We start from the raw sequence: 20,881 nt of genomic DNA, 5'->3' as shown, positions 1-20,881 counted from the left end.
AGAAAAGCTGGTGCATGTCAGATGTTTTATCTACGAGACAATGATTTCCCAGCACCTGACCACACTTTCTGTGTCGAAGAAACTGTGGGCTGCAGGTTACACGTGGGTTCTCTGCCTCCTGGCACACCTGGAAAGATCCTGATGCAGCCCACACTGTCAGTTCAGAAATAGTAGGGTCAAAACTCTGTTTCCCATGGCTCGAGCAAGCTGCTTCAAACCAGCGATCTCCATGCAGAGATGCCACTGACTATGTATTTATTGCTAACTGGCTTATAATTATGATAGAGCAGTCAGCGCCTGGCTTCTAAGACACCTTGCTCAACTCATCAAAGTAGGGTAGCCTCGGGATATCTCACGAAGCACACACAGGAGGAGTTCCCACCCAAGGCACAGCAGATACCCCCCATCAGCACCACTGCAGCCAAATGGGGACAGGAGCACCTCCCCACATTCCTAAAATTAGAAGTGCCACCAATTAGCACCAAAATAAGTAGCCTAGTTTGAGGAAGGTGTTAAAAATCAGCGAATAATATCTTGAGTGGGGAGTGGAACAGGAACAAGCACTCTAGGGCAACTGGAAGTGTGGTCTGGGAACTGGCAGTAGCAGTACCACCCGGGAGCCGGGAGGAAGTGTCCGACCTATGAAGGCTGACTCCCTGTGGGTAGGGCCCAGTATCTGCATTGAACAAGTCTTCTAGGTGACTGCTAGGCATTCAAGTTGGAGTAGCTATCTCTAGCCTGCCATCTTCGAAAGATGCCTGAAGACTTACACAATTTCCAGTTAAGTCCTAACAATCTACAAAAAAACTGGACCTCTTTCTTTTCAAAAAACAGAAAAATAGCACCACCACAGAAAGTCATGGGTGCGGGCTGCATTCATGCTCAGCTAGAACTGAATGCAGAGTAAGTCAGGACAGAACGGGACAGACACATACCTGCAACCTTCTCGGAAATCCATCACACCCTTCTACCCTCACCCCCTCACCCTTCCTACTCCCATTCACCCTATTCTCCCCAGCTGGGGCAGGGACCCTCTTCACAGCCACATTGGTAACCATCAAAAAGGTCAAAAGAGATCACCATGATTTGTTGCAAAGAAAGTCGGGGGAAGGAGACTTGACACGTGCCCAGAGTTAACTCCACTAACTAGGGATCAGGGGTGTGCTCTGCCACCCCTACCCCCACAGCCCTGCCTCGCCTTGACTCTAACAGCAGTGCAGGTCTGGTGGAGAGGCACTCAGCTGGACTGCAAGGCTGGCTCAGCCTCTCACACCCTGGACCTCAGATCGGCAGAGAAGCCATCCAGGAACAGAGCCTTGTAAAAGCTCCCTGGACTTGGAGGAGTCCTGGTCCTAAGCGACAGGAGTCCTCCTCTCTGGTGGCCACCTCCCTCGTCAGTCATGACGAGGCCTCCACCAAGAGCAGGGCCTGCCTGAGGCTGTGCTCCTGGGTGGGAGGGAGGACACTGTGATTTAAACACAGTGTGGCTGAGAAAGAAAAAGGAAACACCCGCAAATTAAAGTGCACTCTATTTTAGCTTTAAACACACATCCCTCCCACCTACAGCAGTGTCCAAAATAGCACATCCTATTTTAGGGAGATCAGAGGCAGTTCCTCAACAGGACACAAAACAGACCTGGAGTTTGGAGACCAGCACCGCACAATAACAGAAGGTTGTAGGCCGCAGGGACTGCACTCACACTGAATCCACCTCCCACTCCAGTCCCATTTTAAAGGCCAGAAGACTGAGGCCTCAAGAGCTAGCACGGCTGCTGGTGGTCCTCCTGACTCAAATTCCGCCCTCTCCATTTCCAATCCATGCCATGTGGCTCTCTTCCCACAGCAGGGCCCAGGCTGTCCACATTAGAAGGGCCCCTAGCCTCTCCTCCCTCACCCAACCGCTGTCTCCTGGGCAAGACCCACACAGGGCAGGGAGAGGTAAAAGGCAGGGTGAGGTAGAGGGAGAAAGCCTCTGTTCATCAGACTCCTGGACTCTGGGTTGAACAAGGACAGTCACTAACAGAGGGACTGAGACAGCCATGGTCTTGTTCACTCACAAAGAGAGGGCAGTTCCTACAAGACCAACGTTGACAGTTCCTGGAGATACAGGGCAGGAGAGAGGCAATCAACAGCCAAAATGGCCCAAGACTCGCTGACACTGAGGCTCTGGTTCATCCTCTGTTGTTAGGCTGTGGTCTGGTAACATGGTGTCCAAGTATCTCAGAGAAAGGCTGTAAAGCTGCCCCTAGAATCTGGAAATGGGTCAGGAACAGTCACTCGCTCAGTACTAGGACTCCCTTGGTCATGGTTTCCCTACCAGGCAGGAAGACCAAGCTGTACCACCTCACCATTCAGGACAAAGGGCCAAGAAGCATGCCTGAAGCAGGTAGCTCAGGGAGATGGGATGGCGGGGGAGCTGCACACGGCATGCTGTGCATGGCCCCAGAGCCAGACCATCCGGGCTCCAACCCCAACTGCCGCTCACCCGCCAGGCTACACGTCCCCAGGGAGAACTCATTTCACCTTCTGCTCCTCAGTCTCCTGCTCCTGAAATGGGTGTTACAGAATCATCTACTTCATGGGGTTACTGCAAGAACTAGATGACTTAATCCCTCTAAATGTGCCCGGTGCACAAAAACGCTATTTAAGTATTTGCCACTATTACTACTACCACTCCTGCTAAGCCCATCTGACAATCAGAGACCCCAGAGGCTCTTCTAGCCATCCAGAAACAGGGGGATGGAGGCACTCAGGCCACGCCGCTGGATCAAGGACAGCAAGAAAGGGGCTGTGAGTACCCAGAGAACAGGGAACACTTACAACGGCAAACAAGGCCTTGAAGAAGGTTAATTATCTGTTAAAAGTACAAACTTAACCCGCTATCGTCACAGGCCAGGAAGAGAACGGGCTGGAGGGCCCCATGAGAATTTCTGGAAGACAGGAAGGGAGGCAAGACTATCTTGGCCATTCCCAGGTGATGGTGAATGAGGGAAACCACTGTGGAAACCATGAGCGCAGAGGGAGGTGGGCCCTGCTGGACACGCTTCAGAACGCCCATCACTCCCCTCTGAGCCAGGAGAGGTCTCCAGGAGCGCCACCCCTCCCCCGAGCAGGGCTCCTCCCCACACACACCCCAGGGCTGGGTCCCAGCACCCCAGCTGAGAGCTTCCCTGACTGTGGCTGGAGACTGGATACCTAAAGGGGGCTTGGTGGAGGAGAGCTCTTCCCCAGAGAGAGGGGCCCACCCTGGAGGAGAAAGTCCCTGTTCTGAGCTCCTGGGTGTGAACCCTCCCGAGGGACAGCAAACAGGGCCATTACTGCTCAAATGTGGAGCTTAGCATGTCTTAGTTTGGACTGGGCATCCAGCCAGGCGTCACTTTAATATATAACCCTAAAGCTTAGTCAAACTGGCACTAGCTTGTGTGACCTGGCAACACCTGGCCCTAAAACTGGGAATCACCTAGCACCAAATAAGAGAAATTAAAATTCCAGGAACAATCGAAACTCAAATTTTAAAAGTTTCTACAATGTGAATCTTCATTATCCTATGTACCCATTCTAATTAAATTCTTCAAAAAGTTTTGGGATGGTAAAAATTTCATGTGGCACGTCTGACTCATTAAGGAGAAAAACATGGGCAAAATCTCATTGCAAAGACTTGTTACCACAAAGCTATTTGGAGTTGATTTCAGTTAAAATTCTGCCATCAAATCTGGATTACCTGTGGGTGGATTAAACATTTGTAGATTAGCCTTGGTAAACAAATGAGAAGATAGTGCATTTGTGGAAAAAAATTTAAAATAAAAACCATTATAACTGCATTCCACACTGTTATTTAAAATTACTGGCAGGCAAGATGGACACACAGGCCCCCCCGCCCCAGAGGCCCATCCCTGCCCACCATGGGTAGTACTGCTCCCCTCCTCCCAAAGCCGCCACCCCAGGTGAGAAAAGCAGATAGAAGGGAGAGGGTGGCTGAACTCCAGCCCTGCCCACACAGCCCAGCATGCCCCAGCAAACAGCAGGAGACTACAACCATTGTTGGTCATGCAATGTAATACTGACGCCTAAAGCAAAAAAACAAAGTATCTGTAAACGTTCAATGTCCCGCTAAATTTTACAAGTAATTTCATCCAGATTAAATGTATTTTGCACTATATTCTGTGTTACCCATAGTTTTGCTTTCCTCCAAGGCCTATGCTCCCTCTCCCACCTCATCTGTCATCCTGGTTGGTCAAGAGACAAATTTAAACAGCTGAGAAAGAAAGATGACCTCAGAACTTGAAACACTGCCCATGGGGTTTTAGAGGTCTCTCTTAATTTGTAAATCTAATGGGCTAATAACTCCCTGGCTTAAATCCTCCCTGTGGCTCTCGGCACACACAGAATGCAGCATGAAGTTGCACCCAGGATGGATCTCCTGGCCCTCCTCTGTCTCCCAAGCTTCCTGAGTACCACACTCACAAGCTGCTCCCGACAGCATCTCACAAGTGCCCTCTCCATGCCTTTGCTCAGCTGTCTGCTCCACTTAGAGTGCCCCTCCTGTTCTTGTCTGCTTGACAATTCGTACTCATGCTACATGACCAATTTAAACAGCAATTTCCCTGTGAAGTTTCACCCACTTCCAGGCAGAAATAAATACCCTCTGCTTATTGTGACATGGCCCTTTCTGTTGCCACAAAGAAAAAGAACTTCTGATACAGTGTACACCCTTGTCTCCTGTAGCTCCTTAGAAGGGCCTAAGTCAAGTAAGCCGAGATGGCGCCACTGCACTGCAGCCTGGCCACACAGCAACACGCCGTCTCAAAAAAAAAAAAAAAAAAAAAAGAAGGGCCTAAGTCATCTTTAACTCTTCATCTTTAACAAAGCTGAGCCACTGCAGGAGCCCCAAATAAGCTTTTATTACGTAATTAATTAAAAATAACTTTTGTATCCCCCAGGGCCCCAGATGGGTTTGGTGCATAAGAAAACTTATTTGAAGATGCTTTTTATCCATGAAATAGAATTTTTTTAAAAAACACCAACCTGTAACTATGAAATTCCTGCACCTCACTTAGGCTGATGCTGATGGCAATCTGCAAAGAGAGGCTGCCAAATGTCAGGGTGATGGCACCCAGGTGAGATGGGTCTGCTGCCTCCCAGGGCATCGAGGTACAACAAAGGCCCAGGGCTACGGCCAGAAGCCTGGTTTGGGTCTTGTCTGTCACTCACCAAGCAGGAGGCCCCGGGCAGGCCATTCACCTGCTCTGGCTCTCCCCATAATGCCTGTGGGGTGAGCGGCCATGCAGTGCCAGCGTGGGCTCATCCCACCCAGGGCTCTTCGTAGCACAGGTAGAACTGGATCTCTAAGATATTCCACATTACAGAGAAGACAACACAATAGAGCAAAAAGCAAGCTCCCAACCCCAACTACTTCAGAGATGTCCTTTTGTGTAAGAATCCTGCTTCAAAAAACAAAATCCACTCTTGGGCCTCACCAAGCACTGGGAAGGCTGCCGGTGGCCCTCGCCCACTGCACCATGGACACCAAAACCCACCCATACAGGCCGCTCTTGAGGCTGCCAAGGTGATATTAGATACCACAAATGCAGAAAGGGAAAGAATGGGAGGCTGAAATCAAAACCAAAAGTGACTTCACAACCTGCATATACAGCTTTCCCAACAAGCTGCTCAAACGAATGCACACTCCAGAAGAAAGAGGGTATGGAAACGTCCATGTCTGTATATGGCTGACTGCCCCCGAAGGGCTCACAAAAATGCTGGGCACACTGCTTGCCTCTGGGAAGAGGAACTGGAAGGCAAAGTGGGAGAGGTGATTCTTCTCGACATATCACTTTGTAATTTTTGAATGAGACCAAAGGTAATACCTTCATAGCATGTAATTATGTGAGATATGTAATGCCCTCAAACAGAAGTTATGAAAATGTCCCACAGTAAATAAACTTATCTTCCTCAATCGCATGTATTACCTTTCCAACATGTTTTCATTCAACCACCTGGTGAAGCGGAAAATCAAGATACTTTAAGGCCTGGATCCACTTTTTAATGCTGTGTGACCCTGAGTGCCATCCGCCCACCCACCAAGACTCCAGAGGTAGCAACCGGCTCATGGTCACCATCTGGCCTGGGTGAGGTCACTCACTGAGCGGCACCTCCCGAGAGGCCCTGATCACATTGTAACCCAACATGGCCACTGCCCAGAGTAAGGAGGGGAAGCAGGTGGCCCACGACATGGTGTCAGCCCCTCTACACTGCACCTACACTGCCCTCCACACTCTCCACTGCACCCACACTGCCCTCAACACTCTCCACTGTCCCCACACTGTCCTCCTCACTCTCCACTGCACCTACACTGCCCTCCTCACTCTCCACTCCACCCACACTGCCCTCCTCACTCTCCACTGTCCCCACACTGCTCTCCTCACTCTCCACTGCATCCACACTGCCCTCCTCACTCTCCACTCCACCCACACTGCCCTCCTCACTCTCCACTGTCCCCACACTGCCCTCCTCACTCTCCACTGCATCCACACTGCCCTCCTCACTCTCCACTCCACCCACACTGCCCTCCTCACTCTCCACTCCACCCACACTGCCCTCCTCACTCTCCACTCCACCCACACTGCCCTCCTCACTCTCCACTCCACCCACACTGCCCTCCTCACTCTCCACTGCACCCACACTGCCCTCCTCTCCACTCCACCCACACTGCCCTCCTCACTCTACACTCCACCCACACTGCCCTCCACACTCTCCACTCCACCCACACTGCCCTCCTCACTCTCCACTCCACCCACACTGCCCTCCTCACTCTACACTGCACCCACACTACCCTCCACACTCACCACTCCACCCACACTACCCTCCTCACTCTCCACTCCACCCACACTGCCCTCCTCACTCTCCACTCCACCCACACTGCCCTCCTCACTCTCCACTCCACTCCACCCACACTACCCTCCTCACTCTACACTGCACCTACAATACACTCCTTTCTCCTGCCTAGGGCACTCCCACACTGTGGCAAGCAGAAGTGCAGCTCGGGGCAGCAGGAAAGAGCACTTCATGGACAGGGAGGCCTGGAGGCTGGACTCCACAGCCAGCCATGCCCCAACTAAGCTGCAAGACTCTGGGCAAGTCACTGCCCTTTCTGGGCCCCAGTGCCCTCTTCTGTAAGAGGAGAATATCAGGTTCTCAATCCTCACTCCTCCTTTCTGCAGATGCTTCGTACTGAGGATGCAGAGATTTGAAGACCCACCGCAGACCCTCAGTGAGCCCTGGGCTGGGGCTAGGGGAGGGGACACAGACTTACGTGCTGTGGCCTCTCCCTCAGGAAGTCATCTTCCAGAGGACAGAGGACACATGAAGAACAGCTGCATGACGGAGAGAGCACTTCAGCAGAAGGGGACAGACATCTGCACCACCAGCCTGGTACCTTGGACGCTTGCCACAGAGCTCATCTGTCCGCATCAGGTCAGCTTCTCCATTGGACTGTGCTCTCCCCAGCAGAGTTTCACCCTATCTCCATCCAGGGCAGCCAAGAGAATCTGCTGGGGGACTCAAGTCTGTGCACACTGCTGTGGGTGTGCTCACAGCACAGACTCTTCTGCTCTGGGCACACTCTGAGGGAACTCCCAGGAGCAGCGCTGGGTCAAGCCCAGCTGTGTACCTTGTGCCCTTCCCCCAACCCCGGACCCCAACAGGGACTCAAGCTCATTACTTCCAAGGCCCAGCCCTCCTTGGCCCCTGTAGGTCTCCACCCATGTGGACCATACTTCTCTCTATGGCAGGCAGAAACAGGCCCAGCCACAGGAGAGAACGAGAAGATGGAGTCACATGAGAGATCAAAAAGGGGCCTTGTTGGAGCAGACCAATGCCCAGCTGAAACTCTTGATTCCCACACCCTCCTTGTGGGGCACAAAAAGAGGGACAAGGACAGGTGGCCCTCCAGCACACTCCCAGCATCAACATCACAGTCAATGGCAACTCCCAGAGCTTTTCAAAGTCATTCAAGATTGTTACTTCTTCAATCAGTCCTCACCCCAGACCACACACCCCTGGCAGTTGCTTGGCCTGTGGCAGAATTTCAGAGCTATAGTGCCGAACTCCACGGTGCTGTCTGTGACTTCAGCCCCAACAGGGGTTCTCAGGCACTCCTGGTGGCTGCGGGGCTGCGGCAAACTTACTAACAGGGCCAGCAACGTCTTGGGAGGCTTCAACATTTATAGACTATTAAATGAAGAATTTTAAAAGCTTACAGACAGCCAGTCTAAGCACTTCAAATCTACACAGTCTACCTGGCAAACACACACTGAGCACTGACCTTGGTTCCTGAGCGCTCAACCTGAGGCTACAGCCTCTGAGAAGCAGTGGCACGGCAAAGACTTCTGTTCAAAAGCAACCTTACTTCCATCCACCAGAGCTTAAAATTCTCAGATGGTCTAAAAGAAATATTCCACATATGATGAGATACCACAGAAACCTTAAGTGTAAGTTAAAAAACCATACTCCCACCTGCAATATATTTTAATTCCACATTCTCTCCTGATAGCTTTGCGAGATTGCCAAGTGTAAAGGGAAAAAAGTTTTTCAAAGCTCAATTTTTTAACCCAACAGGGTCATTCATCCTTTTCTCCTGTATGGAATGACTGTGAAGTAACTCAACAGTGTTTCTCACAGGACTCAGGTCAGGACATCATTCACAACGGCCATCTACAGTGAAGCCACAGACACATGCATGCATGCACAGGCACACCACATACATGCACACTCATTCACAGGAGGCACCTCCAACACCCTCAGCTAAAACTATTTTAGTGTGATCTCAAATCAAAAGCTTGGACCAAACCATTCTGGTTTCTGAAACTACAGGTCAACAGGGTTGTAACAAACATAAAACCACACTGAAACCTATTCAGAGAAGGATGGTGATGGTTTCTTTAGAAATGTCTTCCAGCAGCCGGGCGCGGTGGCTCACGCATGTAATCCCAGCACTTTGGGAGGCCAAGGTGGGTGGATCACCAGGTCAGGAGTTCGAGATCAGCCTGGCCAACATGGTGAAATCCCGTCTCTACTAAAAATACAAAAATTAGCTGGGCGTGTTGGTGCGTGCCTGTAGTCCCAGCTGCTCGGGAGGCTGAGGCAGGAGAATAGCTTAAACCTGGGAGGCGGAGCTTGCAGTGAGCCAAGATCGTGCCACTGCACTCCAGCCTGGGCAACAGAGCAAGACTCCGTCTCAAAAAACAAAAAAAAAAAAAAGAAAAAAAAGAAATGTCTTCCAGCTCCTCCTGCAACATGGCCCTGAACCACATCTCACCAGAGGCCACACCAAGGAAGCAACCACCCAACTCAGCACCACTTTTTCCTGTGGTCCAGGTATCATGCTTCCCCTTCCTGCTCCTTCAGTGCCTGGCTGAGAAGGCGAAAGGCCCCACCAGGCCTCCTTGCAGGGGCCAAAGCCCAGCGGGCCATGCCTCCCAGCAGAGGGAAGGGACAGACCACTAAGGAGCAAGGACTTAGAGCTCAGAAGCAGCGCCAACTGAGTCTCATGCCCCTCGTGAGGCAGGAGTCCAATCAGGGGAGCCCCAGGTGGGGCTGCACCTGCACTGGGTCAGCCTCCAGGGGCCAGGTCTCCCCACCTGCACCACTGGGTCCAGAGCTCTTTAAAATCCAGGGGCCGCTCCCCAGTCTAGGACCACAGGGAAACACTCTGAGTGCCAAGCACTCCCAATGGCTCACTGGAGCTCTGTGGTCATGAATTTACAGACTCATCAACATGTCATGTGTTCTTCTCTAGCCACAGGCCACTGTGCTGAGAAGTGGCCAGAACCAGGGCTGTGGTTTTACCAAGTGAGATGTGGAAGGAGAGGGGCGGGAGGTCACGTGCTGCTGGCCCTTTCACATCAGTCATGACTACGCCTCTATGGCTGTGGAACCCTCCTTGGTGCACAGCAGAACATGCTGCAGCTCCGCACATCACAGTTCACCTTCACAGCCTGAGAGAAGGAGGGGAATGAGGCTCGGCATCTAAGAGACTGGCTCAACACCGATATGTGGGGATTTGAAACAGGTGGGCCTATTTCATCAGGAGGCCAAGTTCTTTTTGTTGTTGTTGTTGTTGTTGTTGTTTGAGACGAAATTTCATTCTTGTTGCCCAGGCTGGAGTGCAATGGTGTGATCTCGGCTCACCGTGACCTCCGCCCCCCCAGGTTCAAGCGATTCTCCTGCCTCAGCCCCCCAAGTAGCTGGGATTACAGGGATGCACCCCAATGCCCGGCTAATTTTTTGTATTTTTAGTAGAGACAGGGTTTCTCCATGTTGGTCAGGCTAGCCTTGAACTCCTGACCTCAGGTGATCCGCCTGCCTTGGCCTCTCAAAGTGCTGACATTACAGGCATGAGCCACTGCGCCCAGCCCAAGTTCTTTTTTTTTTTTTTTTTTTTTGAGACAGAGTCTTGCTCTGTCACCCAGGCTGGAGTGCAATGGCGCGATCTCGGCTCACTGCAACCTCTGCCTCCCAGGTTCAAGCAATTCCTTGCCTCAGCCTACCGAGAAGCTGGGATTGCAGGCGCACGCCAGCCACCATGCCTGACTAATTTTTGTATTTTTAGTAGAGATGGGGTTTCACCATCTTGGCCAGGCTGGTCTTGAACTCCTGACCTCGTGATCTACCCACCTCGGCCTCCCAAAGTGCTGGGATTACAGGCGTGAGCCACCATGCCCAGCCAGGAGGCTGGGTTCTAAACCTCTAAGGCCCACTGCTCTCCACCTCAGCTGTACCTCCAAATCACCTCATGGGAAAGGTGGCAAATTTCATGCTGGCCCCACCCGGGATTACACTAATTAGCACAGCATGGGTGGAGGGCAGGCTGCCATGTTTTTCAAAAGCCCCAGGTGATGGTAAGGTACAGCCAGGATGGGGAAAATTGCAACACTATTCCAGTTCCCCTTACCCTCAGCCCCCAAAACCCCTTTTCCCAGCTGTTCACTTTATCCTGCCATGGTTGGCTCATCTCTGCTCTGCTCAAAGCCATCTCAGCAACCACCCTGGGAGGCATCCACCACGCCTCCTAGGCTGGAAGTACCAGTGTGGGCGTGATGTAGAGACTTTGGGTCTCTCTGGCTCTCAATCTCAGCCATGAGCTTTGCATCTAGTCACAGCTAGACTCATGGTCCAGCAGTGAACCATGAGGAGTTATCGACTTCTATCATCATCCTTCACAAACTGCAGTCTCACTGGTTTCAGGATCAACAGAACCATCAAAAAGAAATGCCACAGTTCTTAGAATCAGAAATGCGACCCACCAGCCACACGCTACACAGCATTTATTTTGGTTTGGATTTCATTCCCCTTCCTTCCTTTATTACCCTCCCCTAGTGGCACTTACAAATTTTCTGTTTTCAGCCACACATGGTGGCTCATACCTGAAATCCTAGCGCTTTGGGAGGTCAAGGTGAGAGGATCACTTGAGGCCAGGGGTTCAAGACCAGCCTGGGTAACATAGCAAGACCCCCATCCCTACAAAAAAATAAAAAATAAAATTTAGGCATGGTAAGGCATTTCTGTAGTCCCAGCTACTCAGAACCCTGAGGTGGGAGGATCAATTGAGTCCAGGAGTTCAAGGCTGCAGTGAGCTATGATTACATGGCTGTACTCCAGACTAGACAACAGAGCAAGACCCTGTCTCAATCAATCAATCAATCAATCAATCAGTAAAACTGTTTTCTTTACTGAGACATTAAAATTGGTGTATCTAAGGATCTCACTTTCTTATTGTAAAACCTCAAAGTTTTACTATTAGTCCACTAAGATTTACTCAGGGTTATTACAAGTTCAATTAGTTCATGGTCTCACTGAGTTGGAAAGTATGCTAAGCACTATCATTCATAAATAATTGTAAAACTCAGTTGTGGAACTCGACAAAGATAAGGCTGAACTTACGGCCTGTTCAACCAACAGGCTGTACTCTAAAAGCCCATTTATAAGTTATCTGGAACCCAGAGAACATTTCATTTCATGTAAAATTACCACTAAGTTGGTACTTAACTTCCCAAGAAATAGATAACTATTAGATAGTTAATAACAATAGATAACTATTAGATAATAGAGAACTAGATAATAATTAGATAATAGATAATTATCTATAACTAATAGATAACTATTCAACTCATTTGTCCTTTTCTAATTTAAAATCAGAAAAACGTTATTATGGTGCCAGAAAATCAAGTGTGTGTTGTGTGTGCATATACAGACAAGAAAATCAAATGCAAGTGTTGTATGCAAAAACTCTAACTTAAGGAAAAGAAGCTTCACATCAAGAACACAGAAGTTAAATCTATGGAGGCTGAGAAGATAATTTCCACTCAGTTCCAAGGGCAAAGGACACTGATGATGCTAGGTTCACTGGACCTGTTGTCCCCACCTGTGGGCGGTGTCGCTAACATTGCTGACAGCTTCACAGTCTTAACAGCAACATAACAGGGAAAGGAGAATGGGTTTAAACAGATGGAGAGACCAAGTTAACAGTGTGATGAATCATCAGCAGATGAGGGGGACGGAGGGGCAAGTGTGGCACAGGCACAAGAGGACAATGTTTGTCCCCTCCAAACTCCACACTGAAATTTAATCCCAAATGTTCTAATGGGAAGTATTTGGGTCATGGGGGCAGATCCCTCATGTGTACATTAATGCCCTCCCCCAACCACCCCCCACTTTGAGGGTGCGTGAGTTCTCACTCCGTTGGTTCCCATAAGAGCTGGCTGTGAAAAGAGCCTGGGACACCACCACCACCACCCCGCTCCCTTCCTTCCTCTCTCGCCATGTGAGCTCAGCACACGCCAGCTCCCCTTCACCTTCCACCATGAGTAGAAGCAGCCTGAGGCCTCACCAGATGCAGATGTCCAGTCTTGAATCTTCCAGCCATCAGAATTGTGAGCCAAGTAAACCTCTTTTCTTTAAAAACTACCCAGCCTCAGGTATTCTTTTATAGCAGCACAAAACAGACTAAGAGAACATCCAAGAGGAAAAGAAAAAGGCCCTTTCCCGGCTACTCTAAGAAACTCGGCATTCAGAAGCCTGGTGTAGTTATTCAGGGACTGCCCAAAAAATACATAAGTGTGAGACAAGCATTAATAAAGAAAAAGAGACAGAAATAAAACTCTGGGTTCCCACCAGAAAGAAGACAGACAGACATCATCACCTGTCAGTGCCCTCCTCTCTCTCCTGTGAGTTTGGCAATGGGTCTATCCCCTTCAAGGCCTACCTGGCATAACCATAAGTGAGGGTTTTATGCACAGAAAGACCCCTGAAACCTCTGCCACCAACCAGCTGGGTGACAACTTCTCTGAGCCGCAATTCTCTCACTGGTAAAATGGGATGTCAGACACTTATCATTCAAGGTGTCCAGAGGATTAAATGAAGTGCTGCATGCTGAGGCACAGCACAGCAACGACACTTAGTGAAATTCCAAAAATGCCGGTGACTCATTGTAATCTGTGACAGGGAATATCTGTCACCCCCTTGAGTGAACAGGTGCTGGTGCACAGTGAGTGCTCTACAGGGTTAACTTAAAAAACATAACAAGGCTGGGCACGGTGGCTCACGCCTGTAATCCCAGCACTTTGGAAGGCCAAGGCGGGCAGATTGCTTGAGGTCAAGAGTTCGAGACCAACATGGCCAACATGACGAAACCCCATCTCTATTAAAAATACAAAAATTAGCTGTGCGTGGCGGCATACGCCTGTAGTCCCAGCTACTCAGGAGGCTGAGGCAGGAGAATCGCTTGAATCCAGGAGACAGACGTTGCAGTGAGCAGAGATCACACCACTGCACTCCAGCCTGGGCAACAGAGTGAGACTCCATCTCAAAAAAACAAAAAACAAAACAAAACAAAAAACATAACAAGGTCCCTTCCTAAGCAACTGGGGGGAGGGCTGGAGTGAGACTTGTGGCAGACCGAGCAGAGACTGAGCAAGGTGGGCAGGGCCAGCCTGGGCACACAGCCAGAGAGGAAGGGGGAGGGTGCTAGAGTGAGACCCAAGCCACTGTCCGCTCAAGTACTGCGCCGAAGCCAGGGTGGAGCCGGGAGGAAAAACCACAGGAACAGGGGCTCAGCCAGAGAGTTGAAAAACTCTTTTTTCAAACCCACGTAACAACATAGTAAAATGACGGGATTATCTGTTCACCAAGTGAGTGCCCAGCAACATGACAAAATGACCCCAGAGTCAGCTACCCCAGTCTGGGAGAGGAAAGGACCATGGCCACCCCTAGGCCTCCCCAAGCCTCAGCTTCCTCATTAAGCCCACTGTATGTGGGACAGTACGGTCCTCATCAGGCTGCTGTGAGGTATGGCAGGTCAAATAATGCCCCCTGCAAAAGAGGTTCACGTTCATATCCTTGGAACCTATTAATGTTACCTTATACAGCAAAGGATTTGCAGACTCAATTAAGTTTCGAATCTTGAGATGAGATTATCCTAGATTACACTGGTAGGCCCCACATGTCATCAGAAATGTCCTTACAGGAAGGCAGGAGGTTTCGGAGAGAAGAGGGGGCCGTGTGACAGAAGCAGAGAGAAGCGGAGTCACGGAGAGAAGAAGCTGCCCTGCTGGTGTGGAGAGGGAGGAAGGGGCCGGCAGCTGAGACAAGCCAGCAGCCACAGAATGGATTCTGCCCTAAGCTACTGGAGTGAACATGGCCTTGCCCACAGCTTGATTCAGCCCAGCGATTCTGGAGGCCAGAACAGTGAGAGAATCAGTGCCTGTCACTTTAAGCTACGGAGTTTGTTACAGCAACCACAGGAAGCTAATACAAGGGATTAAAAGGGAAGTGGATAGAAAGCAATCGGCATGCTATCTGGCACATGGTAGGAACTCGAGAATCACCATTAGTGAAGGACAGTTCCTGACACCCTCCCTGGGCCACCAACCCATCCTCAAAAGCTATGTGAAAAGCTACAACCTTGTACTGCAATAACGAACTCTGTACTCTGCTCACAAAAGCTCCTTCGTGTGTATCGTCTCAATTGATTCTGTCCTAAAAAGGAGTTTCCAAGGTTGTCCAAGGACTCTCAGCTTGTCTCATAGAAATACAACTCTGCCACAGGCCTTGTCTTCAACATTCAGTTCAATCAGTTAAAATATTTCACAGGATGGCCTCTGCTGATATCTCATGGAGCAGACCCTCCTGATCTCAGGCATCATGAGCTGTGATCAGGGCCATCTTACCTTGCAGAAACACAGCACAAGTACTTCTCTCAGCCACAGGCCTTGCAACTGTCAACGGAGAAGTTGGTGCCGAGTTCTGACGTGAGAACTGAGAACTCTGCCCCTGTCAGGGCAGACATGGCAGAAGAAGGGGCTGGGCAGGCAAAAAAAAAAGACACTGGCTAGCACTTGACCTTCCAAACTGCTTTTCAGCTTGACTCATGCAAAGAGGTTTATCTCTCCCCTAAACCCCCTGCTTTTTGTTTCTTCAGCCCTTGCTCCGTGCACCCCCACTCTCGATTTTCCTCTTTGAGGAGTGAGTCCCAAGTGTCGAAACCCACCATGTGCAATAATTCCACTTCCTCCGTCGTGCTCAGCCTCCATCACGCAGACCCTGGGGCCTCAGCTTCCCCTGGATTGCTGCGAGGATGAGGCCCCGTGAATCTGACAAGCTCTGCCCCATTTTGTTCGAGACTCAGGGCTGTGCTGTCCCAGCCTTCCCCAGCCTGTGCAAGATGTGAAGACTGTCCCCTTCACCAAGCCACAGCAGCCCTCAGCCACAAAGAGCTCAGGGTGGAGCCTCAAAACCTCAAGAGTATCTTAAAGATAAAATGAAGAAAAAGAAGAAGCCTATTCACTTCCTAAAAACAGCCATCTGCAGGCCCTCTAAGCTATCTTTTTTGCACCCATTCTTCTACAAGCTTCTGCCAGCACCAGGTTCACTGGGTGGAGACCGTGTACCCTAAGCCAACTGACTACTGACCACTATCAGGCAGGAGACAAGGGCTGTGCACGGAGCGAGCAGAGACTGGAGGAAGAGCTGCCTCAGCGTTCCTCAGCCCCTGGCACCGCATGCAGCAGACCCTAGGGCTAACAGCTCACACCTACCAGACCTTCACTTGTCCACGGACACTCATGGCTCTGGTCTGCCCTAAATCCCGCACAGGGGCTTGTAAGCAGTCTTGCAGGCACATGCCTGTGGGCCCGCTGCAAGTGGCTACTACTTCCTGCTCTCCTACAGACAGACCCCAGGGCCAGCTCCACAAGTCACTTCCTTTGTGCCTGAAAACTACCTGCTGCATGAGTGAATGAGAAGGGGCAGGTGTGCTCCCAGTTGGTAACTTTGCATCACCTTGCCTGTGATGAATGACCATGCCATATCACAGATTCAGAAACTGAAGACCACCAACCAACATGACTCCAAAATGTATGTGCAACGTGCTGCCCAGGCCGTTCCCTTCCCTCTGAGATGCAGGGCACCTTGGTTGGAACAGCTGAAACGCTGGGAGGGCATGGCCAGAACCAGCCTCAGTGAGACACCATCACAGCTGAAATGTAGACTTCCACACAAGCACTGTGTGTTCCTGGGCCTGGCTGTCATTAAGATCCCTGCAGAACCATCTGCCCTTGCACCTGCAGCTTGAGTTGGCCGCTTGATAGGCCAGGCAGAGGAAAGCCCAACAGAGCGAACGTACCTGAAACTGGGGTCAAAAGCAGCTTTGACAAGCCTCACTCAGGATGCTACAGGTTAGTTTAAAATGTCTGTGTGGGCTGGGCGCAGTGGCTCACATCTGTAATCCCAGCACTTTCGGAGGCCGAGGTGGGCAGATCATCTGAGGTCAGGAGTTCAAGACCAGCCTGGCCAACATGGTGAAACCCCGTTTCTACTAAAAATACAAAAATTAGCCTGATGTGATGGCACACGCCTGTAATCCCAGCCACTTGGGAGGCTGAGGCAGGAGAATGGCTTGAACCCGGGAGGTGGAGGTTGCAGTGAGCCAAGATTGCAACAGAGCACGATACTGTCTCGAATAAAAATTTTAAAAAATTAAAAATTAAAAATAAATAAAAAATAAAATGTCTGTGTGTTGGCCGGGCATGGTGGATCACACCAGTAATCCCAGCACTTTGAAAGGCTGAGGCAGGTGGATTGCTTGAGCCCAGGAGTTCAACACCAGCCTAGGCAACATAGCCAAACCCACACAAAAAAAATTAAAAATTAGCCAGGCATGGTGGCATACACCTGTAGTCCCAGCTACTCAGGAAGCTAAAGTGGGAAGATCACTTGAGCCTGGAAGGCAGAGGCTGCAGTGAGCCATAATCCTGCCACTACACTCCAGTCTGGATGACAGAGTGAGACCCTGTCTCAAAAGAAAAAACAATAATAATTAAAAAAATAAAAGGTCTGTATGTAACTAGAAGGTAATATTTTATTTTATTTTTATCTATTTATTTATTTATTTTTGAGACAGAGTTTCCGTCTGTCGCCCAGGCTAAAGTGCAGTGGTGCGATCTCGGCTCACTGCAACCTCTGCCTCCAGGGTTCAAGTGATTCTCCTACCTTAGACTCCTGAGTAGCTGGAACTACAGGCGCCCGCCACCACGCCCAGCTAATTTTTTGTATTTTTAGTAGAGATGGGGTTTCACCATGTTAGCCAGGATGGTCTCGATCTCCTGACCTCATGATCCGCCCACCTTGGCCTTCCAAAGTGCTGGGATCATAGGAGTGAGCCACCACGCCTGGCCACTAGAAGGTAATATTTTAAAGACATGTGCCTTACAAATAGTATCTAACCATTAACTGCCCATTTGCCAAAGAAAACCCTACAGGCCAGGTCATAATTGAAATAAATGGACAGAAGCCTAAAAACGTCATCTAACCCCACCCTCTTTTTCCAGCTAGAATGATGCTCAATCCAGCCAGAGCCTAGGCCCAGACCTCAGAGCAAGGGGGGTGCAGCTTCTTTCACAGAACGTATTAGTGCGAAGCACAGGCTGGAAAGAGGCTAACAGGCATCCAGAGAGCACTGGTTGAAGAATCTGCAGCACAGCCTGGCAGCAGGCCAGCATGCAGCTGGACAATGGAACACAAAACTCCTTGTGGGCCAGTGAAACCATCAGGAGAAGAGGCACACAGCGAGCATGCAGCATGGCACCAGAGGTGTGGAAAACTCTCTCATGTCTGCACACGCAGGCCTGCTGGCATATACACAGCATAACTTCAGAAAAACACCCAACAAGCACATGGCATTGATGTCTTAAGGGAGGGGACATGGATGGCTAGAGGATAGGATAGGAAACAGGCTTTACCACATATCCTGCTATATTTTACAATTTTTAAGCCATGAAAATGTTTGCCTATTAAAAAATAAAACAAAATGTTATCAAGCGTGTCAAACCAAGTTAAGTACAGGAAGGTTTTTGAGAAGTCTCTCCAAGAGACATTAGTGCACAGCCAATAAGGGGATGGAAGATTTCAAGGGGCCCTGCTCTGGGGCAGGCACCCCTGCAGGTGACAGAATCAAAGCTAGGCCCACGCCTGTTGCTGGCAGTGACTGCCACGGCCTTGGCAGTGAGCATCCCTTGCTCTCCGCCCTTCACTTCCTTCTTCTCTGACTTGTCTCCTTCCACCCTGTTTGCCTCCTCTGCCATGTCACTACATCATGTGGCATAGTGAAGTCTATATTCCAAGTCAGAGTCCCAGTTAGAGATGGAGGGTGGTGTGGCAGAACCAACAGCCAACCCCTGTCCCTGTAATCATCTCTCACTACCAAACCACCCCCTCGCCAGCTACTGGCTCACAGGCTTGACTGTGTCTTTTTGCACTGTACCCACTGTGCAGACACCCCATGAGGTCACGGGAAGAGCATGGCTATGGAGAAGATGGAACCTGCTGCAGCTGCCCAGCCAGCTATTTCACACTGTAGGGAGAGCCCCTCAGACAATTAATATCATTTCTAGAAACCAGTATTTCTGGGTTTCTTTACACCCCAATGCTTCCTCTTCCTCATGGTGTTTCAGCACAGTGTTTCACAGGTGGATTAGAGGGGGTGCAGACGATTCTTCTCCAATACTGGGTTTCATTTCTGTCATTTCTGTCATAACAGCTTCACCCCTGACCCCATGGGTGCCAGGGACACCCTGCCCTGTGGTCTGCATTGTGCACATCCTGCAGCAGGACCCACTGCCACACAGCACTGGGTGAGCCACAGCATCCACAACTGTAAAGCCAACACGGAGCAGAGACAAGGAAGCCAAGTCGTGGCCCACAATCCCCCAAAACTGGTGGTTAGAGCACAGGCATTGTTGTAAGAATTACTATGATCCAAGAAAGGGTCTCCCCAAACCATGAAAATGACTATGGAACTGCTTCTGTCATTTAAAGTAATGATACAAACAAAAAGAATGAAAGAGTCTTAAAAAAGTCTGACACCCTCCAGTGTGGGATGAATGAATTCTCAAACTTTATAAAAGGCCTGAAGGGGCTCAAGCCCCCAGGTGATCTGGCCCTGCCTCTCCAGAGCCTCCTTCCTGATGCATTGCCCCAGTCCCTCCTCATTTATCTCTGAAGACCCCCAGCTTGAGCCACTGCCCTTCCTTGACACATAACTCACCCTTCCCTGAGGCCCTGTGATGCTCCCCAAAACCCACAAGAGGAAGAGGCCACCTTTCCTGGGTGCCCCTACCCTACTAGGCTTCTCTGCATCCTTGCACCTATAATACCACACTTGCATATATATGTACATGTACATGTATATGGGGAAAATTTTTACTCTTTTAATTTTAAACATACACACACACACACACACACACACACACACACACACACACGATGACCAAACCCAAAGGTGTGGCACCTTCTCACCCAGAAGAGCGGAAGCAGCCCTAGGTTCCAGCCACCTGGACAAAAGGGCTTGTGTGCCAAGGATAAAAAAGGTCACTGCTGAGAACAGGCTTCTGCCTTTGACAAGCACAGTGGGACAAACTGAGAGTTCTGGTTTCTCCCCAACAACTTACTGGGGCAGCAGCTGTGCAGTGGATTCTGGTCTCCCCTCCTTCTCCTCAGTTAGAATGAACCTCAACTTGACCTCAGGGAAGCAGGCTGTCTTCCCAAGACAGGCTGAGGCTTTTCTTGCTACTTTTGACAAGGACAGACTAGCTTTGTTCATTCATTCACTCAACAAACATTGATTATATGCCTATTTTGTGCCAGGCACAGTGGGGCACTCTGGACATACAAAGAAAACCGAGCTATTGTCCCTACCCTGAAGGACGCTTAAGTCTTATGACAACCCAGATCCATGATGTTCGCAGGGTGTGTCCATAGAGAACTCTGGCAATCGTCACACTGTGAATGCCACTGTGGGACACAATGCCCCTGCAGCATGAGTAAAGTAGAATCTAACACTCGAGCAACTTCTCCAGACCCTCAAGGAATTACTATTAACCAGTTGCACACCAAGGAGGAGAGGGTAAGAGGCCCTCCCAAACACAGACACAGGTGTCCCCGTCAGCACTCTGCACGCCAGCCCTCCAGGGTGTCCTGGTAGACTTTCTTACTTTCATGTTGTTTTTCCTTTTGGCTACTCAGCAGTGACCCCCTTCCTCCTAATAGCTCCCTGAACTCTACCCTCTCTTAGGCCACTCAACTAGGGTAGGGAGGAGTGGGCAGGAAACCAGGTGAGGCAATCAGAGTGCTGATTTTCCCAGGTGCAGGGACCACTGGTTTAGGGGCAAGCCCCTGGCTGAGGTCTACTCAGTGTCACTCCCACCCCTGGGCCAGTCCAGACCTGAACTATCCATCTTGTCTCACGAGTGAGCGGCGTTTCCGAAGGACAAAGCTCTGCCTGAGCACTACGAAATCCTGACCTGGTGTCATATTCTGTGCCCCATGAATG

General features: G+C 50.2%; 1 protein-coding gene across 10 annotated transcripts in view; it reads right to left on the bottom strand.

Moving 5' to 3' along the window:
• INPP4A (inositol polyphosphate-4-phosphatase type I A) overlaps positions 1–20,881 on the bottom strand; it is a 142,816-nt gene that overhangs the window by 107,681 nt on the left and 14,254 nt on the right. The window contains exon 2 of one of the 10 annotated variants that reach the window (XM_054547232.2): positions 11,424–11,517. The exons of 8 other annotated variants lie outside the window; for them this stretch is intronic. The gene's annotated coding sequence lies outside the window, so the exon portion shown is untranslated. Of the gene's footprint in view, positions 1–8,323; positions 8,998–11,423; positions 11,518–20,881 lie in introns of those variants that run through there. One more of the 10 variants, XM_054547233.2, reaches the window with a different exon arrangement.

This window comes from Pongo abelii, chromosome 12 (assembly GCF_028885655.2).
Source record: "Pongo abelii isolate AG06213 chromosome 12, NHGRI_mPonAbe1-v2.0_pri, whole genome shotgun sequence".
Classification (NCBI taxonomy): Eukaryota; Metazoa; Chordata; class Mammalia; order Primates; family Hominidae; genus Pongo; species Pongo abelii.
The sequence above is the reverse complement of the archived record's forward strand: the minus strand, read 5'-3'. Positions and strand labels throughout refer to the sequence as shown.